This window comes from Tamandua tetradactyla, chromosome 3 (assembly GCF_023851605.1).
Source record: "Tamandua tetradactyla isolate mTamTet1 chromosome 3, mTamTet1.pri, whole genome shotgun sequence".
Taxonomy (NCBI): domain Eukaryota; kingdom Metazoa; phylum Chordata; class Mammalia; order Pilosa; family Myrmecophagidae; genus Tamandua; species Tamandua tetradactyla.
Window position 1 is genome coordinate 78,063,403 of NC_135329.1, and position 11,566 is coordinate 78,074,968.

General features: G+C 40.3%; 1 long non-coding RNA gene across 1 annotated transcript in view; it reads left to right on the plus strand.

Moving 5' to 3' along the window:
* Positions 1–2,497, plus strand: part of LOC143676170 (uncharacterized) — a 74,162-nt gene extending 71,665 nt beyond the window's left edge. Inside the window, exons 6-8 of the long non-coding RNA XR_013171882.1 lie at positions 386–648; positions 1,140–1,445; positions 2,218–2,497. This is a non-coding gene — a long non-coding RNA (uncharacterized LOC143676170). The remainder of the gene's footprint in view (positions 1–385; positions 649–1,139; positions 1,446–2,217) is intronic.
* The last annotated feature ends 9,069 nt before the right edge of the window (positions 2,498–11,566 follow it).

Here is an 11,566-nt window from a genome sequence, read left to right on the forward strand (position 1 = left end):
CATGTTTGCCATGAGCCTTTCCAGCTGAGAGAGAAGCCCTGACTGTGTTTGCCATGTGCCTTCTTACTTGAGAGAGAAACCCTGAACTTCATCAGGCTTCCTGAACCGGGGTATCTTTCACTGGATGGATGCCTTTGATTGGACATTTCTACTGACTTGTTTTAATTGGGACATTTTCTTGACCTTAGAACTGTAAACTACAGTTTATTACATTCTTCTTTTTCAAAGCCATTCTGTTTCTGGTATATTGCGTTCTGGCAGCTAGTGAACTTGAACACCATATTTTCAAAAAGGAAAACAGTTTTAAAGGTTAAATAACCTTTAAATATAACTTTCAGGGGTGGGGGAGCTAGGATGCAAATGCAGCTGTGTCTCCCAATTTCAGGCTATTCTTAATAGACTCCATGCCTACAACTCAGTGTTACCAGCACTTAGCAGTGACTTGCACCCAAATCTCCGAGACTATGATGGTGAAGTGACTGTGGACACAATGACTCTCTGCCAGGTGCATTTATGCTGTGAATTCTGGCATCTCTCCAAATACCTTGGGCCAGACTGAGGCTCTTGCCCTCCCTGCTCTGTCAAGTCTGTGTCTGCTTTTAGTAGGCACAGCCTGATGTTCTAGTGCAGCACCTGTCTGATAGATAGGTAATGGGACCTCGTGTGTAATTTTTTATTTTCTCCTAGTGACATTAATAAAGTAAAATAAATAGGTGATATTAATTTTAAGGATACATTGTGTTTAACCCAAAACATCCAAAATATTATTTCAACATGTTACACTAGTCACATTTCATGTACTTTGGTCACATGTGGCCACTGACCACAGACATGGGTAGTATAGTCCTGAAGTCCAAGAGTCAGGTTTAAGACCCTGTATTAGTTCTCTGGGGATGGGGGGGCCAGTTTTCTCCCCAGGGTCTTTTTGGAATTCTCGAGAAAGTTTTGCTTGTCACAACTGAGAAGGGAAGTGCTATTGGCCTTTATTAGGAAGAGGCCAGAGATATAGCTAAATATTCCACAATGCCCAAGTCAGCCCCCCATCCCACACAATTAGCCAGCACAAAATATCAGTACTGCTGATTTTGAGCAACTCTACTCTAGATGAAGGTTTCAGCTAACCTGATTTTTCTCCCCAGGCCTAGGTCCCAGCCTCTCTGGAATGAAGCAGTGCTCATGGGGCACGAAGAACAGAGCCGCACAAACAGGAGACCTACCGGAAAGAACAGCCTCACTGTCCAGAGACTACTCAGCAGAGCTACAGAGAAGGGCAGAAGAGTCCATAAAAAAGCAGGTCTTGAATTGGTCCACCAGAAGTAGTTTTTGATCCCCTTGCCCTGAGTGAGCCAGGTGGTGATGTGGCCACATCCACAAGCAGTCCCAGTCCATGTGACAGTGGACATCGTGGATCAACTTGCAGAAGGTGGTGACCCGGGTTGAAAGGGGTGAGTGACTGGCCTGGAACAGCCACATCGCTGGAGGGATTATGAAGGCATTATCTGCAGGGAAGACAGAACCAGCCAGAGATGAGGAAATGCTGCCTCCACCCCTCCTTCAAGGGCCTCCCAGTTTCTTCATTCTTCCCTCACTCTTTTTAGATTCTGAGTTGTTCTCACACCCTGTCAATCACCACAGGTTGCATCTAGAGCTTGTCTGTGGCTCCCTCTATCATGAATATCAAGTCACCAATAATAGTACAGGTAGGGGATTTTACTTCTGACTCTTGAAAGCTTAATAAACTATCAGGCCTCAAAGGAGTGGCTTTTCCAGGATCACTTAGCACAGTGCTAGTAGTACTGGTGCTCAGTCTGTCTCAATAAGTCAACAGAAGTGTCTGATCAAAAAGTCCTCTTGAAAAACAGCAACCAGTTAGAACAACAGGATTAAGAAATTTTCTGTCATTAAAAATCCCATCTTTCTTTTTTCAGAATTTTTTTCTGTTGATTTTCTAACTTGAGATGTAATAATATTAAGAAGCTATTAATATTAATCCTCTTTTAATTTTTTGTGAGTTGGTCAGAGGGAACATAGATTGTTCATACATCAATAGGAAAAGAGTTTAATTCAACCATTGAAGAACTGTGGGGTTCAGCGCAGGTGATCCTATAGGAGATGCACAAGTTCAGGTCATGAAAGCTGTTGTGATAAGATTTTGAGGCAGGAAGAGAAGGAGCTCACCAGATCTCTCATGACTCAATTCCTCTTTTTGTACCTCAGCTTATCCATTCCCGTTCTCTACACTCTTCCAAAAGGAGCAGAAATTGGACATATCTCAGGTGAATTGTTTCTTAACATTTTTTATGGTGAATTTTATAAATGTTTATGGGTCCACACATTAAAATGGAAAAGTGGAATTCGAAATAGATCAGAAATATTAGGTAAGATTCATTAGGGAGGAAAGGCAGAATTGTGGGTAAAGTTGTCATCCAGGAAAATTCAGGTCCTCTGGTGTAGATTTCTAAAGTGGAGCTTCAAGTTTATTTCTCACATTTCTGAAAGCCACAGAAGACAGATAATATTTGCTTAAAGATTTTAATTGATGGGAAGAATAAAACAAACCTCGTGGAAACAAAACACTGAAGTCTGGCAAAACATCCTGATTTTTTTCATGTAGGTGACAGTGCAGATCTTTTCAGTAACAACCCTCAAGTTGGAAAGACCATCCTTGGTCCACTAAGTTGCATTGGGGCCTGTGTTGTCAATCAATTGACTGAGCAGCTCTAATCTAAACTTTATATTCTATAAAGCCCCAGTTATCTGTCTTTTGGCTAGTACTTCACTGTCATAATTACTGTTGCTTTATAGTAAGTCTTAAAATATGGTAGTGTATAGTCCCCAAGTCCTACTTCTTCAAGAATTTATGGCTATTTTAGGTCTGTTGCATAGTCCTAGGAATTTTGTCAATTCCCACAGAAAATGCTGCTGAGGAGTTTTTCACTGTAGAGGTGAATGAAATGTTGGACATCTTTCATTAGATTTATTGGCAAAATGTCTATTTCTTTCCATTCACTAAATTTTTACCTCATGTATTTAGAAACTTGTTAGTTACATGCCTGTTGGTCTTACTCAGGATTTTTTTGTAATTGATGAGTTGCTTCTCTGTTATTGCTTTCAAGATTCACTCATTGTCTTTGGCTTCCAGCAGTATTTTATCATGTTTGTGATAAAGAGTGTTTGTATTTGAATTATCATACTTTAAGTTTATTGACACTCTTGAATGTGTATGTGAACACTGATCATCCAATTTGGGAAGATTTTAGCCATTTTCCTTCAAATTTTTCTTTCCTTTTTCTCTTCTCCTTCTGCAGTGTCTGCTACATGTCTGTTGATGTCCCACTGGTCTCCAAGGCTTAGTTCATTGTTCTTCATTCTTTTTTACTTTCCATCCCTCAGTTTGGATTCTCCCAACTGACTTTGATTCATGTTTACTCATTCTTCCTTTGGGCTACTCCTATTTGTAGCTGAGTATATGCTTTCTATCTTCTGAACATTTGAGAGCAGGTTACACAAATACACATTGAACACAAAATTGTTCCATGTACATTTCCCGTGAACAAGGATATTCTGTTAGTGTTTTAGTTTCCTGACTGTTAAATCAAATACCATGCAATGGGTTGGCTTAAACAATGGGAATTTATGACTCATAGATTTGAGGCTAGGAGTTCAAAATCAAGGTGACATTTTCTCTAGAACACTGGCATTCTGAGTCTCTTACCAACAGTCCTTCTTCCTTGTCTTTACTTCACATGGCAATGCTTGTGGCAGCCTCTCCTGGCCTCTCTAGGTTCCACTGCCTTTCACCTCCTTCTCGTGACTTATTCTCTGTCTGACTTTCACTATGCTTATAAAGGATTCCAGTAATATGGATTAGAACCCAACCTTAACACAAGTACATTTGAGGATATCTTATTTACAGTAGTTCTACCCCCACCAGAATGCAAACCAAGCCCAAAAACATGTCTACATTTCTCTCTCTGTAAAATGTGCTTTCTTCGTTACTTGAATATAATAAGACAGTCCTTTTTTAATTGGATATATAGTCCAGGAATTGGCACTTTTTTCTCTGAAGCATTAGGTAGAATGTATTTTCAGCTGTGAGAGTCATAAGATCTCTAGTTTATTCAGCTCCACAGTCAATGTGTAAATATGATATAACAATAAACAATAGGTCTGAGGGGATTTAGGCAGTGACTGTTCTTCCTTTCCCCTACCCAGAAGCAACCACAGTCAATATATAAATGATTGTGCATTGCAATGTTCCAGGAAAACTTTATTTATAAAAACTGAGTCCAGAAGGAATTGGCCTATAATGTGCTGACCCCTGACTTAGAGTATGCTGAGGATAGTCTATTGGGGTATGGAATGAAAATTGTAGGAAGTATATTTTCGCTTTTTAATGCTGTAAAAAATAGTTTAAAAAATGTATCTTTTCAAATATATTTGATGATAGTACACATGTATAACTCATAAATATATACATATTATGTTGTATGAATTTTCACAAATTGAGTACCATCAAAGGATATGATAAATTACATTCAAAATAGGCATTCTTTATAATCATTTCCTTTAAGACCTTTACAGTAAACATCCTAAGCATAGACTTCTAATGTATTTTTCTGTGTGACCTAATTGTGAGGCTTTCAAAATGAACAGAAATGTCTTGTTACAGGCCTCCATGTCACTCACAGATGTGGCTGTGGTGTTCCCACAGGAGGAGTGGTAGCTCCTGGGCCCTGTAAAGAGGACCCTGTACAGTGACGTGATGCTGGAGAACTACAGGTGCCTTCCCTCAGTGGGTGAAACCAGTGCAAAGAGTAAGATTTTTCTCAATTTTATTTACCATTTCATTCCCATGGTAATTGGACAAGATCTTATCTCGTAGTTAGAAATCAGTATTTTTTACATATTGAACACCATAAAAATATTTTATAAAGCAAATTATTTTGAAGAAAAATGGGCAGAGAACAATGATCTGACATTTTTCAGAATAGGAAACACAAATACCTACCATGCATAGCTATTACTTTATCATAATCTGACACAAAGCATTGTAAATTTACACCCAGTAAGTTGTCAATGATTCAGAAGTCTGACAACTGCCCAGGAATTAGGAATGTGTGAGAAGAACTTCACAAGGCAGGCAGCAGTTAGAATTGGCACAGTAACCTGGGGAAAGAGGTGATCATTATCCTTAAAATGAATGCATTCATTTTCTCTGTCCCAGCAGTTCCACTTCCAGGCTTAGTGTTCTAGAAATGCTCTTGCATGTGTTCACCAGGTAAAAAGAATGGTCATGTCAACCTCATTTTTAAGGAGAAAAAATATAAAAAGGATCTGTATGTGTTCTGGCAAGGCAACTTACAAATAAATCATATTTTCATATAGTGTACTGCATAAACTATGGATAGCAGCCAGAATATATCTAAGAATCAAAATATATAGGTAAAAGCGACTCTCAGAAATCTGTGTTTAATTAATAAGGCTTAGAAATAGTAAAAAGTAAATAGCCTCCTGTTTTCTATACCAAAAATAGGGTCTAATTATATATGATCAAGTTACATTTCGGGTGGAAAGGGGACCCAGCATAGGTGAGGAGAATCTATATAGATTCAAATATGTTAATAACTGTGGTTATCTGAGTATTTGCATTTTAAGGTTACTACTTTACTTATTTCTTACAAAAGTATTTATGTGTATACCCAATTTTTTTTTCATGGAAGTATTATGTGTTCAAGGAAAATGATGAGTGCCACCTTTGTATACCCAATTTAAATAAGAAAAGTGTGGGAGGAGAGACGTACAGACAATATAGGTAATGTTGTTTCCGTTCAAGTATTTTATTGCAAAATCACATTAGGATGACTTGAATTTCTTTAGTTTGTGTCTACTTTTTTCCCTCCACTGTGAAATGACCTCACACTGGTTTACTGAACTCACATGGATCATTTCCTGTTTTCTCCTTATGCTTGAAATGATATTCCAGTATGTCCAGCCATCAACCAAATGCCTTTCTTCCTTCTCACCTTGGATTTAATGGCAAAATATCCTTTGGTCCCATGTTTCCCTGTTACTGTGTGCTGTAGATTGGAAGCTGCTGAAATATGATGCATAGAACTGGAACAGCGTTTAAAGGGGGGTATTTCATAACTTACAAGAATACAGATTAAAGCCTATAAAAATTTCCATATAAGGCACCAATAAGAGGTTACTTCCACTCAAGAAAGGCCTACGGTCCAGGAACACTCTGTAAGCTGGGTAGTCACATGGGAGCTCTCTGCTGGTCCCTTCTCCTGGGCTTCATTGCTTTCAGCCTCTGCTTCTATAGGGCTTTCTCACTTTGATTTTCCAGGGATAGCTTTCATCTCTTGACTTCCCATGACCGTCTCCAAGTTCTAGCTTGACCAACATCTCACACTGACATCAGCTGGGCTCCAAGCAACTGTGTTGTAATTGAAATCCTATTTTCTAAAGGCTGAATAATCCCTGTTCAGTTTTGTATGTTTGAAACTCTAATCAGATTGTCTCCTTGGAGGTGTGATTTAATCAAGAGTGGTTGTTAAGCTGGATTAGGTGACGCCATGTCTCCAGCCATTTGGGTGGGTCTTGGTGAGTTTCTGGACACCTGTAAAAGAGGAAACATTTTGGAGAATGGAAGATACACAGAGAGCAGATCAGAAAGCCATGGCCACGAGGAGCAGAGTCCACCCACCAGCGACCTTTGGAGATGAAGAAGGAATATGCCTCCCAGGGAGCTTCCTGAAACAGCAAGCCAGTTGACGAAGCTAGCTGCTGACGCTGTGCTCAACACATGCCCTTCCTGATGAGAGAGGCACCCTGACCATGTTCACTATGAGCCTTTGCAGATGAGAGAAAAACTCTAACTGTATTCACCATGGGCCTTCTTGCTTGTGAGAGAAACCCTGAACTTCATCAGCCTTGTTGAACCAAGGTATCTTTCCCTGGATGCCTTCGATTGGACATTTCTGTAGACCTGTTTGAATTGGGACATTTTCTCAGCCTTAGAACTGAAAACTTGCCACTTATTAAATTCACTTTTTGAAAAGCCATTCCATCTCTGGTATATTGCATTCCTGCAGCTAGCAAACTAGAAGAGATTTTGGTACCGGAGAGTGGGGTGCTGCTGCTGCGGTTTGCAAATACCACAGAAGTTGGAACAGCTTTTCAATGGATAAGGGGAAGAACCTGGGAGAATTGTGAGAAGCTTGAAAGAGAAGGCCAAGAATGCTATGAAGAGACTGTTGGTAGAAATGTAGACTCTAAAGATACCTCTGACGAGGCCGTAGACCAAAATGAGGCATGTGTTATTGCAAACTGGAAGGAAGGCGATCCTTGTTTTCAAATAGATATTCAGGCAGAATGGACTAGTGGCTTTTTCTGGCAGGGGTATTTTAAATGCTATGAACTTGGATATTTAGTAGAAGAGATCTCCAAATACAGTGTCAAAAGTGCAACCTGATTTTTCCTCACAGCTTATCATGAAATGTGACCAGAGAGAAAGAGAGAGGTTGAGACTTGAATTCTTGGGTAGAAAGAAAGCAGGAGTTGATGTTCTGGAAGATTCTGGACTTCCTGGAAGGGAGACCCCAGGGAATAGTGCTCCATGTCAGGATGGAACCAGTCAGTCTTCAGAGAATGCCGGGATCAGACATGGACTTATTCAGGAAGGATTTGTGGAAACTCATTATTTCTGATGGGCTTGATCCAAGGCTACTGCCTAAAAAGCCAGTGAGAGTGCTGTGGGACCTGTATAAAGAGAGCCACTGTCAGTCTGGATGGTGCGGTTCAGAGAAGGGACCCAGTAGATGGAAACTAACTTCAGGGCAAAGCCATGGAGGCTGAGGTCTGAAGTTGAGACAAATCCAACCAGGAGAGGGGAATCACCCAAGGCCATGGAGAGGATAAGTTTGCCCAACAACATGAGGATGGGCTTTCCACTTTGTTCCAGTGGCAGAGTCATTCCACCTCAGGCCTTGCAGAGAGTGAAGCACATTCTCTGGGGTTTCAGAAAAGCCTGGCTGCCACCTCATGGTGGGGTTGAGCATGTGCCATAGAGATGCTAGAGAGCCCGGGTGTAGCCCCCATGATGGGAGAGGGTGGTGCAAAGAAAATGGTGTTCTCCCCAGTGTTCCCCTAAGTTGCATTTGGACAGAGGCACACCTGTGCATAGGCCTTTGGAATGGGCCGGACTGCTGTTTTCTGAAGCCCCAAGGATGAATGACTCTCAGACTTTGAAATCTAAGGGACTTAGCCCTGCAGGTTTTCATAACAGCCGGGGTCCTGTGTCCCCTGGGTTCCCTTCACCCTATGGGAATGCATATGTGTGTCCAACGAGTGTTCCTCCTTTGTACGTTGGTAGCAAATGACTTGTGTTGGGTTTTTCCAGGTTTAAAGCCAGAGGTTAATTTTGCCTTAGAAAGACTGGGCCCACAAGTAACTTTGATAGGAGTTTGTCCATTTCTCACATTGTGTTTCATGTCTTTTGCTACTGAAATGGTTTAAGGTTCTCTGACATTGTTATGGAATGAATGTATTTTGTGCATGGGGAAAATCATTTCATTTTTTGGGTCCAAACGGTGGAATATGCTGATTGGAAAGGATGCATGTCCCCTAGAGCAGCTGCGTTCTAATTTAAATCCTCTTTCCTAAGGACAGAATAGTCTCTGTTGAGTTCTGTGTGTTTGAAACTGTAATCAGATCATCTCCCTGGAGGTGTGATTTAATCAAGAGTGGTTGTTAAACTGGATTAGGTGGTGACATGTCCCAGCCATTTGGGTGGGTCTTGATGAGTTTCTGGGCCCCTGTAAAAGAGGAAACATTTTGGAGAATGAGAATGGAAGATTCACAGAGAGCAGAGCAGAGAGACGTGGCCAGGAGGAGCAGAGTCCACCCACAAGTGGACCTTTGTAGATGAAGAAGGAACATGCCTTCCATGGAGCTTCCTGAAAACAACAGGCCAGGAGAAGAAGCCTGCTGATGACACTTTGCTCACCATGTGCCCTTCCTGTTGAGGGAAGCACCCTGACCGTATTCACCATGTGCCTTTGCAAACCAGAGAGAAACTCTGACTGTGTTGGCCATGGCCTTCTTGCTTGTGAGAGAAACCCTGAACTTCATTGGCCTTGTTGAACCAAGGTATCTTTCCCTGGATGCCTTCGATTGGACATTTCTGTAGACTTGTTTGAATTGGGACATTTCCAATTCAATTGGGCCTTAGAACTATAAACTTGCTACTTCTTAAATCCACTTTTTGAAAAGCCTTTCTGTCTCTGGCGTATTGCATTCCTGCAGCTAGCAACCTGGAAGAGATTTTGATACCAGAGAGTGGTGCTGCTGTGGTTTGCAAATGCCACACGTGTTGAAATGCCTTTTCAAATGGATAAGGGGAAGAATCTGGGAGAATTGTGAGAACCTTGAAAGAGAAGGCCTAGGATGCTATGAAAACACTGTTGGTAGAAATGTGGGCTCTAAAGATACCTCTGATGAGGCTGTAGACCGAAATGAGGCATGTGTTATTGCAAACTGGCAGGAAGACAATCCTTGTTTTCAAATAGCAGATATTTGGGCAGAATGGACTAGTGGCTTTGTCTGGTAGGTAGATTTTAAATGCCATGAACTTGGATATTTAGCAGAAGAGATCTCCAAATTCACTGTTGAGTGTGCAGCCTGGTTCCTCCTCACAGCTTATTTTGAAATGTGACTGGAGAGAGAGAAGCTGAGACCTGAACTCTTGGGTAGAGAGAAAGCCAGAGTTGATGTTCTGGAAAATTCTGGGCTTCCTGGCAGGGAGACCCCAGAGGATAGTGCTCCATGTCAGGATGGAAGCTGTCAGTCTTTTCAGAGAAAGCCAGGATTGGACATGGAGTTATCCAGATAGGATTTGTGGAAACTCCTTATGTCTGATGGGCATGATCCAAGGCTACTGCCTAGAAAGCCAACGAGAGTGCTGTGGGGCCTGTATAAAGAGAGCCACTGTCAGTGTGGACGGGTCCATAGATGGAAAGGAAGTGTCAAGCACAGGAAAGGAGAGTGCTACCTTTGTTCAGAACTGCTTTGTGCCAGACACTTAACTTGGTGCTTAACACATTTATGATTCACATGTACCCTGTGAGATTGCTTTTTAAAAAAATCTCCAATTAACAATGATGCAACTGTGGTTTAGTAAAATTGAGAAATCTGCCCAAACACCTTAATTTGACCCAGAAGAAGAAACAAGTAAACCCATAGAAAAGGCTGAATCTGGGGCTTTAGGGTTTATAGGGAGAACTGGGTTTTAGAGTAAAACTGACTTGGGTGGGTCTTGGGACCAGGTAGAACAGGGTGCTCTTTCTCCTGGGCCCTGTGGATGGGGTGGGGTAGGGTGGGGGCAGGGGAAGTTGAAATGGAAAATCAGGTCTGTTTAGGACCAAATTTAGTTCTCCTTTACAACACCGAGCTGCCTCCAAAGAAATTAACCTCATGAACTTGGTCTACATGAAATGGAACCAGATAAATTAACCAGACATACACTCTTATACAAGAAATCCTTGAAAAGGGAGACCTAATGAAACCAGGGATCATAGTTCTAGTAAGAAAAGTTCGGGTGGTAAAAATACTTGGTACATTGGTATACCGTATCATAAAAAAATCAACATTATTAATAAGACGACCCAAAAATGGTGAAAATTGATTCTGGAATAATGTCATCAATAAAGCATATAAATATTTCTTGGTATTATAGCTTCTATTTTAAGTTCTGAAAAAAAAGAAGGCCTTTTGATGCCCCAGCCAGCAAAATGAACATCAAGGAAACACTCCCTAATCAGTTATGAAAGTAGCAAGTAATTTAAAAAGTATATTTCTCTTAATTACAACCTATATTATAATCAGAGGTTTGAAAATAAAATTTCTAATGGAAGTAGGCAGTACCGACAAATCAACCAAAGGGTAACAGTATTTATCTTTTATTTGCAACAAGAGTCAGTTGAATGATTCAAGTGCTCAGTTACCCCCCTGAGTAAAAGAGGTAACCAAAGAGATCTTAAACAGTTTCTTTTAGCAGCAGAGTCAGATGCATGTTTTATATTAGAAAGAAAATGAAAGAAAAAAGATTTTAAAACTCAGTGAATTTCACTGGGTTGAATGCTTCCTGAAGTCCCGGGTCTCCTGACGCTCTCTCTAAAAAAACAACAATAACCGAAAAACAAATTGGAAATAAAGACAGAGCATTTGAAGATAAATACCAGGCTTCAGCCTAGAATAGATTCATAATAGATCATGTGAAAAGTCTCTTCCATTTTTTAAAAATTTTTTTTTATTAATCAAAAAAAAAAGAAATTAATATAACATTTAGAAATCATTCCATTCTACACATGCACTCAGTAATTCTTAGTATCATCACATAGATGTATGATCATCATTTCTTAGTACATTGGCATCAATTTAGGAAAAGAACTAGCAAAACAGCAGAAAAAGATATAGAATGTTAATATAGAGAAGAAAATTAAAATAATAATACTAATAAAAATATATATATATATAAGGGAAAAAGAAAAAAAACAAAAAC